At 43.3% G+C, this 12,872-nt stretch overlaps 1 protein-coding gene across 3 annotated transcripts in view; it reads left to right on the top strand.

The window, feature by feature from the left end:
- The first annotated feature begins 217 nt into the window (after nucleotides 1-217).
- The window catches only part of LOC137415148 (E3 ubiquitin-protein ligase TRIM62-like), a 32,637-nt gene continuing 19,982 nt past the window's right edge, over nucleotides 218-12,872 (top strand). For 2 of the 3 annotated variants that reach the window (XM_078770200.1, XM_078770198.1), the window contains exon 1: nucleotides 8,699-9,057. The gene's annotated coding sequence lies outside the window, so the exon portion shown is untranslated. Of the gene's footprint in view, nucleotides 293-3,011; nucleotides 3,112-8,698; nucleotides 9,058-12,872 lie in introns of those variants that run through there. The other variant, XM_078770199.1, reaches the window with a different exon arrangement.

Here is a 12,872-nt window from a genome sequence, read left to right as displayed (position 1 = left end):
AAATTATAACCGAATGAGGGAAAAGCCCGCAGGTGTTAAAACTGTAATTTGTATTTTAACCCGGAAGCCGTCCTTGCTTCTTCTTTATCTTCTATTTTATTTTCGCATTGTAATGTGACGGCGACACTCAAATTGCTGACGTCACAAAGGATCTTATTACAAAGAGGAAGAAGAACGATGTGAGGTAATATGCACTTTCATTAACGATGAATAACTTCCGGGTTATCTTCTCGTAAATCTCGTGCTGTACCTGAGACAAAGGTTCACGTCATCGGATCGGGCCGCATGGGAGGTTTGTTCGGAGCTTCTCATTTTATTATCAATACTGAGAAAGATCTGCAAAACGTTTATTTAAAGATAAAATAATTTTCTCTTCGTTGATGACGCGAATGAAGATGTTAAACGAGTTTTTATTCAATGTATGCTGAGGTGTCTGATTGTTCATTTAATGAGGTGTTTTTCACTCGTTTTGTTTTATTCACTGCGTTGTTTTATATGACGTCACTAAACTTCACACAACGATGGCTGAACCTCATTCTTCCTTTTAACTACAAACCAGGCAGAAAGTTTTTATAATTACAAACAAACCAGGCAAAAAAACCAGACTACAAACCAGGTTAACCAGGTTATGCGATTAACTAGGTTAACCAGGTTATGCGATTAACTAGGTTAACCAGGTTATGCGATTAACTAGGTTAACCAGGTTATGCGATTAACCAGGTTAACCAGGTTATGCGATTAACCAGGTTATGCGATTAACCAGGTTAACCAGGTTATGCGGTTAACCAGGTTATGCGGTTAACCAGGTTATGCGATTAACTAGGTTAACCAGGTTATGTGATTAACCAGGTTAACGACATTCTGCAATTAACTACAAACCAGGCAGAAAGTTTTTATAATTAACTTGTGTATATCCAATGGCACCTCTAAATGAGGAGGTGTTGAAGGTTGTAGATGAGGGATCTCTGTAATGTTGGTACGGAAAAAATATGTCGGTCCAATCTGCGACATCCAAAACTAAAGTTGAACTATCTTCTCTTAAAAAGTCGTTTAGGCCACATATTAGAACCTACCTGGCCTGCATTGTCGAGGCAGGTATCTTTTTCCAGTCCTCCAGATCCGGGCAAAAGCAAAAAATAGGACTGCGGGTCCCGAAGCTCACCTGGATCAGGAGCAATAGTCACTCAAGCCCCTTGCAGACCCCATAGACCGTGATTTTGTTTTATATGCCATGAGCAAACTTTGGTACACCACAGGTGATGAAGGTTGTACCAAGTTTCGTCGAAATTGTGTGTGTAGTTTTGGAGAAGAGAGCAAACAACTATTTTCAAACTCCGCCCCCAACCACCACCACCCCTCCCCTACCTCCCCTTAGTCTTGACTCCTCGAATGAGCGCAGATTTTGATGAGGTTAATTCACCTTCATAAGGCATCAGATATGAATATTGTGTCCACGTTTCATCAAAATAGTGTGTTTGGTTCTAGTGATAATGACGAGTGTTTACCGACTCACTCGCTCACTTACTTACAGACACTGCTCGATTGATAAGCTCCAGTGGTGTCGTGCCAAATGTTGAGGTGCTGGAGCTTTGCAAAAATGTGTCAAACGTGACGTCATTGCCATATCTACTATCGCGTCAAGTTTCAATATGATACTTACCATTTGATTTCCCCGAAAATGAGTGATAATTGAAATACGTACCTTTTACTTTGAATCAGAAAAGATACGCCCATTTTACCACATAAACACACACATAAACACATGCATAAACACACATCAACACACATCAACACACATCAACACACATGCACTTGCACTCACAAAAACACACCTACACACAAAAACACAGAAACGCACATATACACACAACAACAAACATACACACACACACACACACACACACACACACACACACACACACACACACACACACACACACACACACACACACACACACACACACACACACACACATAAAAACACACATACAAACATAAACACACATACACATAAACACACATACTCACACACCTACACACACATAAACACACACACACACACACACACACACACACACACACACACAAATACACATAAACACACATACCCAGACACTCACACATACATACACTGTCTCTGCTGTGCCTGTTTGTGTCTGTCTGTACCACCCGGTCTATGTCTTTATCTGTCTCTGCCACGCCCATCTGTGTCTGTGTTTGTCTCTGCTACGCCGGTTTGTATCTGTCTGTCTCTGCCACACAGGTCTGTATCAGTGTCTGTCTCTGCCACACAGGTCTGTATCAGTGTCTCTCTCTGCCGCACAGGTCTGTATCAGTGTCTGTCTCTGCCACACAGGTCTGTATCAGTGTCTGTCTCTGCCGTGCTCCAAGCGAACAACTCTCAGCCTTCCATGCATGCGTCTCCCATCAAAGCACCAACCTAGTTTCTGAGATGACAGGATTATGTGTTGAACCTGAAAAGTTTAACTTCCACCAAAGTGGAGACTCATTGGTGCATGTTTGAGACAATTGCAGTGAGAGGGAAATAAAAACAGGTTTGATATGTTCGTGTGTGTTAAACAAGAGGATCAACTCTGACCTTGAACGCAACATGATGCAGATGTCGTATGCGTAAATTATGCCAACACATCACTTGCAAACGAGGATAGCATCCATGTGCTACTCAGCTCTTTGAAGACAGAGATTTTTGGTCACAAATACATGGAATTAGAGTGGCTGATGCGGCTTATGCCCTTATTATGGGCTCATCAGGATAACGTACTGGTAAATCATTTATCTGTGACCATGCTTCATAGCTCAAAGGTGAGTGTGTCTGTCTCTTATGTGTACTGTCAGTGTAAATATGGTGATCAAGCTCGATACGTTTACCGTTTTGCTGGATACATGATCAAATTGGAGAAGATAACAACTTGCAAAACATTCCAAACTGAGTAAAGAAAATAACATGTGTAACTTTTCTGTGATTAACAGAAGCATTGTACCCCTGGCAGGTCATCGGTGAGATGGACAATTTCTTGGACTGGCTCAAGTCCCAAGGCCTGAGAGCAGAAACAGCCCAATTTGAGGATGATGGATTAACAGCCGAGCCTGGTACGTGACATATTTTTTAAACACAACACAGCATGTGAAGAAGTAACCTTTTATTTTTATTTTTACCTCTGCCACCAAAGGTGTGTGGAGGTCATGTTTTCACTCCTGTCCAGTTTTTATTATCTGAAGGTTTAAACAAACGATTTGTGATCATATCCTGTGGCAATTCACGATATTTCTTAATTTGTTAAATTTTACATCCAGGCACTAATATTTACTCAAAATATACACAGATGGTACCAAATTGTCGATAATCATGCCCCCAATGCCCCGGTTTAGTCCCGGTGTATACCCCGGTTTAGAATAGGTACACCGTTTCCCTGCGCATCGTAAGAGGTGACTAAGGGTTGGAGTCAGGAAGGGCATCCGGCCATAAAAACATTGCCTCAAAAAGGGAACCATGATTGTCATGGGGCCCGCAAGGCTAACCCCCACTCTAGTGGGGAAAATGGCCTTAAAACGATCATTCATTCATGCCCCCAATGCATATTGTTATGTTTGTGGGGGTAGTGATATGTAGAGTCAGGTAGATTTGTGTAGGTATCATGCTCCGACTGTTGTGAAGAAGAAGAAGCACCCCATGTAATATTGTCGCGCATCTTCGATTAACACCAGAGTTGCGGATGCCGATCATGAAGGCTTTACTCCCAAGGCGAAAACTCAATGGCGGATTCCAAAACCAAAAGCTACCCCAAGCGCGCGGGATGAAGGGAAGCGGCGAGAGCCACCGCAGCCTTAGCTATTAAAATCAACCAGCCTGAAAACTGCGTTCAGGTATATACAAAAATAATACAAGGGTTTATTCAAATGAAAAGGCAAGACAGGAAAAGCACGCGCCGGTAAATCTGATTCCTAAATCAGGATCCTGCACACCAGATATCAAATACAAGACGAGGGGATCTGAATTAAATAAAAGAACACGTCATGTAATTGTGAACGCGCAACTCGGTCTTATCTGGTCTTTGTCGTCGGCTTTGGCCGCCGTCCAACACGGCCCTGCTCGGCCGCCACCAGGCCTCGCTCCAAGTACCACAGCAACGCGAAGGCCCGATCGCACACCACGAGGTCCCTCGCTCCAAGCGCCACAAGGTCCCACAGCAGGACAGCGAGCTCCACTCGGGCTACACCTCAGCCCAACTCGGGTCGGGATCTCTGAACGACTCAACCGGGCTGCTCAAAACGAGTCCTCGTATCGACTCGACTGCGCAATGGCGTTCGGCAACTGGCGTTCAGCAACTCCCTATGGCTCAACTGTCGAACTGCGAACTGCGCACTGCGCACTGCGAACTGCCAACTCAACTCGGGCTCTCTCTCTGCACTAGGGATATGCCAACTCTCCTCGCGCGCCTCAAACAAACTCTCCACTCAACTCATGCGCACCTCAAACGAAACCTCTAAAAAATGGTGCTCGGCCCTCGTTAATATCGATCTTCTTCGTGACGTCAGCCCTGGCGCGCTGCCAACCAATCAGAGCCTCCGCCGGCTCGCCCAGGGACACGCCCACTGCACGCACGCCCACTGCACGTGCTATGCGAGGTGGATAGGCCTCTTGGAGGTGTAAATGGTGGCGGCCGTGTGGCGGCGCCCTGGCCTAATTTCTTCCTAGGTCATGTCAGGGGGGAGGGCGTTACTAGTGTTGTACTAAGGGATCCTAACTAATGTTTAAGTGGTGTGCAGTGCCAAAAGGGACAGAGGTTTGGCTAACCAGGTGAGGACACACAGGGGCTTATTCTTAATCCCTACACTACCTATCACTCGAATCTCTTGGTAGATTCACAATTATACATCTTAACCGACAAAACGCCTACACATGAACTTATTACAGGTAGTGTTCCTTACCGCGGCATCTCGAAGCATGTTACCTACTCAGATCTATTCTGCTCTACATATCACTACCCAAATTCATAACAATATAAAGAGGGCCTGCTTAGCCCGAATGTCGGATTCAGTTGTATATTCGTCCCCGTCACGAGGGAGCAGGGCATGTTAACTAGATTAGGGCATCAGGGTAAATTATCCTTTGTAAGTCTTACCCTTTGTAAGGTGCGAGGAGAGCTCGGCGGGTGAAGTACCAACCGAGAATGAAGGTGTGGAGGTTGAAAGAGGTGACAGTGAGGGAGGCATTAAAAGAGAGGCTGAGTATGGTGGAGGATGATGTGGTTGAGCTTGAAAGTGGTTGGATGTCAATGAAAGATAGTCTGTGGGAGCCGTTGGTGAGGTATGTGGATGGACAAATGGACCACCGAGGCACTCGGAAACATGGTGGTGGGATGATGAAGTTGGAAAGAGGATTGACGACAAGAGGAAGAAGTTCAAGGAGTGGCAGAAGGCGAAGGGTACGGGGGCAGAAAAGGCCGAGCATGAAAGTTATAAGGCAGCCAAGAAGGCTGCAAAGAAAGAGGTAGCAAAGGCGCAGGAGGCATTTAGGAAAATGTTCGGAGAACGCTTGAATTCGGAAGAGGGTCAGAGAGCGGTATTCAGGATTGCAAAGCAGATAGCGAAAGAGAGGCATTATGTGATGGGGGTGAGTTGCTTGAAGGATGAAGTGAGACAAATCGTTGTGGACCCAGATGGAATTAAAGGAAGATTGGAGAGATATATGGAAATGCTGTTGAATGCAGAGAATAAATGGGATGGCAACATAGAGAGTAACCCAGTTTTAGGACCAGCAGAGAAGATAACAGAAGGAAGTTGAGGAAGCTATAAAAGCAATGAAGAGTAGAAAAGTGGGAGGGCCGACGGGAGTTGTTGGAGATATGTTGAAGGCAGCAGGAAGTTGGGGTGTGAAGAGAATGGCAGAGATCTGTAATCTGGTGGTGAAAGAAGGCCGCATTCCAATGGATTGGTAACTGAGTACCCTCGTCCCTCTATACAAGGGGAAAGGTGACCCTCTGGACTGTGGCTCGTATCGAGCGATAAAGTTATTGGAGCATGGAATTAAGGTATTGGGAAGGGTGTTGGAGAGGAGGATAAGGAAGAACGTGAAGATTGACGAAATGCAGTTTGGATTTATGCCCAAAAGAGGAACGACAGACGGGATTTTTATTGTAAGGCAGTTGCAGGAGAAGTACATGGAGAAGAGGAAGAAGTTGTTTCTTGGGTTTGTTGATTGAGAGCAGTGGTTCTTAACCTTTTTAAAGGCGATGGCATCAGATGACACCTTTTGCATTCTGGATGAGATTAAAATTTATAAAATTTTCTTCTTGATTAATTCGGTGAATTCCGTCTCAACTTCGGATATTTCTGGCCGTGAAAAACTATCCCCTCCGGCCGCGATATTTCTAAAAAAGAATTCTTCGTCAATTTTAGAATATTTGACGCCGTTTTCAGCCTCCAAAACGCGGTAATAAGCTTTTTTGAAATACTTTTTCAAATGCTCGAATCTCATTGGTTCCGGTGTTTGGTGAAGATTTACGTTGAAGATAATCAGGGCCCGTGCGGGCCCAGGGAACGAGGTTGGTCTTAAATTATTTTAATTACAAATTACAGGTGCATAAGATTGTGAATCAAACAAAGACGGGTGAAACAAACTCCTATTGAACTTTTTCACAATTTTTGTCCCCCGTCGCACCGCGGAGCGAAAGGGGGACTATGGTTTTCCCCTCTGTCCGTGTGTGCGTGCGTGCTTGCATGCGTGTGGACGTGCGTGCGTGCTGTGCATGCGTAAGTGAAGGACCGAATTCTAATTTGGTGTGTGGGTGCAACTAGGCATTGTTACGGATTCGTCACCTCCGCTGTTGTGGTTTTCACCCACTTGACATGTTTCGGATATTATGTATTATTATTATCCTCAAAAGGTTTAGTATGCAGGAACAGCTATCTAAAGTTAAAAAGGTTAACTTAAAATGAAACAGGAAACCGAACCGGGGTGAAAAAACGGAAGAAGAAGAGGAAGAGGCGTGGAGAGAAGTGAAAAGACGAACTTGGTTGAAGCTCCGTACCGAGCGGGTGAGCGTACAGTGCGAGTGAACTTTGAGTCCTGGAAAGGAAGTTTGTTTGATAGGTGATATCGCCGGAGTACTGTGGAGCCTGCGTCGTCGGGTATCTGCATTGAGGTTCCGGAGTATCCTTGCCTCGCAGCCCCGGCTCGAGTGAGAGCTGTCTGCCATTTTGTCACACGCGCTGCCTTCAGTGAAAGAAGCTTTTTGTCGCGTCGGCTGGCATTATTCCCCGGTGGGTTGCCGGGGACGGCTGTGCAAGAAAGTGGCTTTTGAGGATTATACGGAGACTCGCTGATTGAACCACAAACGTGTACGTCAGAGCGCGTCTTTGGGAGGTCTTCCATTCCACCACTATTTTTGCTGGGTGTTGAACCATGTGACCTCTGGGTAGCTTCGATCGTCCACGCCTCAATTGACTTTGATCAGACATTGATCCAACGATCGCTGGAGCGAATCGACTTCGCCTTTGAGGGGTACAGGGACATTGGGGGAGGGCCGTGAGTTTGGGGTTAAGGGACTAGATAAGGTGGTACCATCGTAAGAGAGTGATTGTAGGGTGAATTGCTATTATGATTTGTGTTGTGATTCCGGTGTGATTTATAATAGATTATTGTTTGTTCATAACCAGTGGTGTGGTTTCCTGCTTGATTTTGACACGGAATAATATAATTTTCTGCCGTTGCCCCTCCCGGGGAATCGGAGGTATACCGAGACCAGGAGTTGGGGGAGGAACACGTAACAGCATATGGAAGAACCCTATTGAAAATTAGGTCGCCGTGTCAAAATCCAAGACGGCCGCCGCCATGTATGACTGAACATTGTGAGTGGAATATCTTGAAAAATAAGCGAAGTACCAACTTCTAATCTGGCGTGTGAGTGTATATAGGCAGAAGGAAGAACGCTATTGAAAATTGGGTCGCCACGTCAAAATCCAAGATGGCCGCCACCATATATATGTCTGAACCTTGTGAGCGAAATATCTTGAAAAATATACAAACTACTAACTTCTAATCTGGTGCGTGGGTGTATCTACGCATGAGGAAACTTTGAATTACTTATTTATGAAATACACTTTTACCATCTCCAATACCAACACACAACTTTGAATTACTTATTCACGAAATACACTTTATCATCTCCAATACCAACACACAACTTTGAATTACTTATTTATTAAATACACTTTTACCATCTCCATGACCAACACACAACTTTGAATTACTTATTTATGAAATACACTTTTACCATCTCCAATACCAACACACAACTTTGAATTACTTATTTACGAAATACACTTCAACCATCTACACTACCAACACACAACTTTAAATTACTTATTTACTAAATACACTTTTACCATCTCCACTGCCAACACACAACTTTGAATTACTTATTTATTAAATACACTTTTACCATCTCTACTGCCAACACAAACCTTTAAACTGCTGTATATATTTATTTTTATCCCCATTCCTATCTCCACTGTCGACATATATGTTTATTTAGTTGTTCAGGTGTTTACCTGTAAAACGTGATTTACCTGTAAAATCTACACGTCCCATTTTAAGGTGTGGTTGGGCGTGTGTTCTCTGAGGATTTGCATTCTTGCTCATTTTATTTTCCCTCATTGTACCTTTCAATTTATTATTACCTTCAAATGATAAAATCGACATCGTTCAGGAGAAACTGAGAATGAGACTGAGAAAAGAGACGAATGAATCAATTGATGTCACAACCATCTTTTCTCCATCTTTGTTACTTTAGACAGGGAAAACAACTTCAAAGGATGATGTGTAATTTCCACAAGTGTTTATGATAGAACCAAGTGGCTGAGAGTTTGTGGTGGACTTGAAAACCGGAATAAGATTGAATAGTCACTGCAAGTAAATGACGTCAATGCATTCCCACGTGACGTAAGGAAACTGATATACCTGCTTTGCTTCCTGGTTGGTTGTCGTTGGTTGGTTGATCGTCGTGCAATTTGAACGCATCTTCGTTACGAGAGGTAAGGGATTACTTTAAGGTCACTGGATTGTGAAAGAAATAACAAATTATGTTTTGTTTTTTCATGTGAAATTTTGATAACCATGTTTGTTGCATCACAAAGGAGATGATACATTTATAAATAAATTTTTTCTGGAGTCTTTAAAAAAAATTTTTTTTCCAAATGTATCAAGTAAATAATCCACTGGTGGGGAATGTCAAACCTGGTGGTTTAATGAAGCCTCCGCTTTGAACCTGGGAGGGTCGGAGATATAAACCCGTCCGAGTCACACAAAGACTTTTTTGTATAAATGGTACGAGCTGCTTCCTTGCTTGGTGCCCAGTATTTAAAAGGACAGACCATGGACCAGCAGCGCCAGGAAGGTAATGGCAAAACCACCCAGTACAACCGTCACCAATAATCTGTTTCGGCATCACCGACACTCTGTGGAGTATGGGACACAAATCAAAAAATAACATCGAGTCAAAAAGGTGGGAAACCTTACATTGGTCACGACACACTGGCGAGGCTCTGACTTGTTCAAAGCTCCATCTTGTTTTATGTTTGAGTCAGGGACTCAGAGTCCTTGGGAGGAGAAGGGGAATTGCTAGATTGCTATCACCATTTTGGCCTGAAGAAAAGTACACCTCAAGATACACACTTCAAATAACTCTCCCAATAATGCAATCCAAGTGGGCAATTTTTATATTCGTGAGTGTAATGGCATTGTGATAACATGCCACTGGGTGTGAATCCTCACAGCAGGCGAAGCCTGATGGAATCCCAGTCTGTTTAATTCGTGAATTTGTTTGTGAATTCAGGCCCCATTAACGATATTGATACATTTGTGGGGGTAGGGAAGAAATACCATCGTGGAGTTAAGATTGTATAGGTTTTAGCATGGACCTTGTACGCAAAGAAGAAGCACCTCGATATAATAAGTGAGGAACCTGTCAGGTTAAGAGTGTTCGCATGTCACCACACGGATGTTGGTTTTGTATTAACAAGATAGGGCTTAAGGATAATTCCCAGTATGTAAGTGCCTCCTGTGATTTTCCCTTCTGTTTTTTACAAGAAAAAAGGCTGGCCATAAAAACCCTGGTTCACCAACAACAACAATAACAACAACGGCCATTAAGCCGACATTGCCAAAAGAAAGCCGAACATTTCCGAACGATGCTAGATTCCGCCTCCAAGGGATCGTGACCGATCGGCCACACCGTGAAGTTCGTCGTTGGTTGAGAGCATATGGAATGATTTAATGGGGGTGTGGGGATTGGTCGGGGAGTGACTTCAGCGAGGGAAAAAGGAGGGTGCGTCCCAGCCCCCCTCTCTCTCTCTCTCTCTTTGGTGCTGGCTTCATGGCGAGTGGTCGCGTTTTCTCGTGTGCGCTTGAGGAGAACTGTTTGAAGCCTAGAAAACCTTGCAGCGTTGGAGTCAGGGGTGTTGTTTTGACTCGGAACTCTTCCAGGGAGCTAAGGACCGGATGGTGCTGGCTGGGCCTGGATTGAGCGGGGGAACGTTTGGCTGCCTGCGGCACGGCTCGGTGTGCTGGCGCACTTGACCGGCTCCATTGTTTGGGCGCTGTCCTCCAGTCGACCGACCCTGCCAAAGTGCTCGACGAGGCCAGAGCTGAGTGCCAAATAAAAGAGGGGATTTTCTTTTTATTTTCTTTAATCATTTCCCTGTCTGTATTCAGGTATGAGTGGAGACGTCTCAAATTACGATATTCGTTTTTACCTCACCTTTCATTCCGATCATATTGCACTTATTTTCATTAAACCATTATTTATTGCATTTTTTCTCATGCCTGTGTGTTTGTTTCTGTGTTTGTTGGGTTCGGATAACCCCCGTCGTGCTGATCGGCCCAGGTAAGGACCTCGTGACCTTCGGTCCCACACGCGCCATCAAAGGAACTGACATTCATTTGGTTGAACACCTCGGGAGTAACAACGATCGGCTACCCATCATCCTGAGGTGTTTACCCAGGTGACGCGACAATATCTTAAATTCTTCATTCAAAGAGGGAACTATTCCAGCACAGTGGAAAAAAGCAATTGTTGTCCCAATCCCGAAGACTTCTAGACCAGTTTGGAATAAACTCAGACCAATATCGTTGACTGATCACTTTGCAAAATTAGCTGAAACCTTTGCAACTCGATGCTTACTCATTGACATTAAGGACAATATTGACATCAATCAGTTTAGTAACCGAGCAGGTTATTCCACCTCACACTTCCTTGTTAAGTGTTTTCATTAATTAACTTGTTAATTGTTAACAATCTGTATGAGCAAGCTGACAAACAACTAAGTCACCGCACGGTGGTTACAACAGATTTCTCTAAAGGTTTTGATGAAATATGTACAATGTGGTTGTAACATCGTTAATTCAAATGGGTGTCGGTGCCTGCCTTATTTTTCTGGATGTGTGGTTTCTTGGATAAAAGAGTTCGATATGTTAGATACAAGGGTACCTTGTCTGTAAATCAAATCCTGTATGAAGGGTACCACAGGGTACCAAATTGGGCCCTCTCTGTTGATTGGCTCAAATCAATGATGGAACGACTCAGCATGATGACGATGCTCATATTCTAACCTTCAAGTATGTTGATGACATGACATTGATTGAGGATTGAAGGGGCAGGGAACCTAATGTGACAATACAATCTGCCTTGAATGTTTTTACTCAATGGGCAATGAAAAATAACATGAATTTGAATACTGATAAGTGTGTGCTTATGGAAGTTTGTTTCATGAAGCAACCTCCGCCAAAGCCTCAATTTACGATCCAAGCGACTTTACTGCAGATGTTTGATCATATGAAAATACTGGGTTTTGTCATCTGATCTGATCTGGAGTGGAATCTTCACATCAGCAATATTGTCACCGGGACAAATGGAAAGTTGTTTATGTTGAAGATGCTGAAAAAGTTTAACTTAGCCGTGGAAGATTTTTGATTTGAAGATTTTTAGAGAATGTTGTTCCAGTTTGGAATGCTGGTCTCACAATCCGCCAAGATAACCAACTGGAACAGCTTCAGAAAATGGCTCTCCGAATCATTCTCGGACAATCATACAATCAGGTTCTTCAGTTTTGTGATATTCCACCCTTCAAACAACGTCGGCTTGAAACTTGTCCGAGATTTTCAGGCCAATTTCTAACATCTAATGAGTTTCGACATTGGTTTCCAGACCTGAGGCAGGATCGGACGCAATATTCTCTCAGAAACTCATCTCAACTCTCACAAATCACATGTAAAACCCAAAGGTAAAAAAACAGTGCTGTACCATACTTTATTATTATTAGTGAATAATACACATTGTACTCCCTTGTAGTAGTAGTAGTCCGATTGGTTAGAAAGTAAATTCCATGTTTATCTTTTTGTACCATTCTGCTGATTCTGCTGCACCAATTCTGTAATCCTTCCCCTGCTTTTCGCTGTAGTTACCCTCCTCGAGGTTATCCTGCCGAATGATCATGTTATTTTATCATGAAATTTGTTTGTATTTCTTGTCATTCCTCAGTGTACGCAGATGACAGACCGTTCAAGTGCACTTTGTTTTTAAAATTGTTGATGTCGCATGTACAATGCAGATGGTTTAGCCTTTTTGACTTTCAGTGATCAAATCAGTTTGTGATTTTGTGTGTTCTTTGTTATAATGCCCTTTTTTCAGCGTGTTAACTCGTATACAATTATTTAATTATATTAAAATGTCCTATTTTGCTGATATTTCTGTTTTTTTCTGTCTGAATGTTTATGATCGATTGAATAACACCATTTACTACTATTAATACTATTACTACTACTACTGCTACTACTACTACGACTACTACTA

Source organism: Myxine glutinosa, chromosome 1 (assembly GCF_964187855.1).
Source record: "Myxine glutinosa chromosome 1, kmMyxGlut1.1, whole genome shotgun sequence".
In the NCBI taxonomy this organism is placed as follows: domain Eukaryota; kingdom Metazoa; phylum Chordata; class Myxini; order Myxiniformes; family Myxinidae; genus Myxine; species Myxine glutinosa.
Note: the sequence above shows the minus strand (reverse complement) of the source record. Positions and strands in the feature narration are given on the sequence as shown.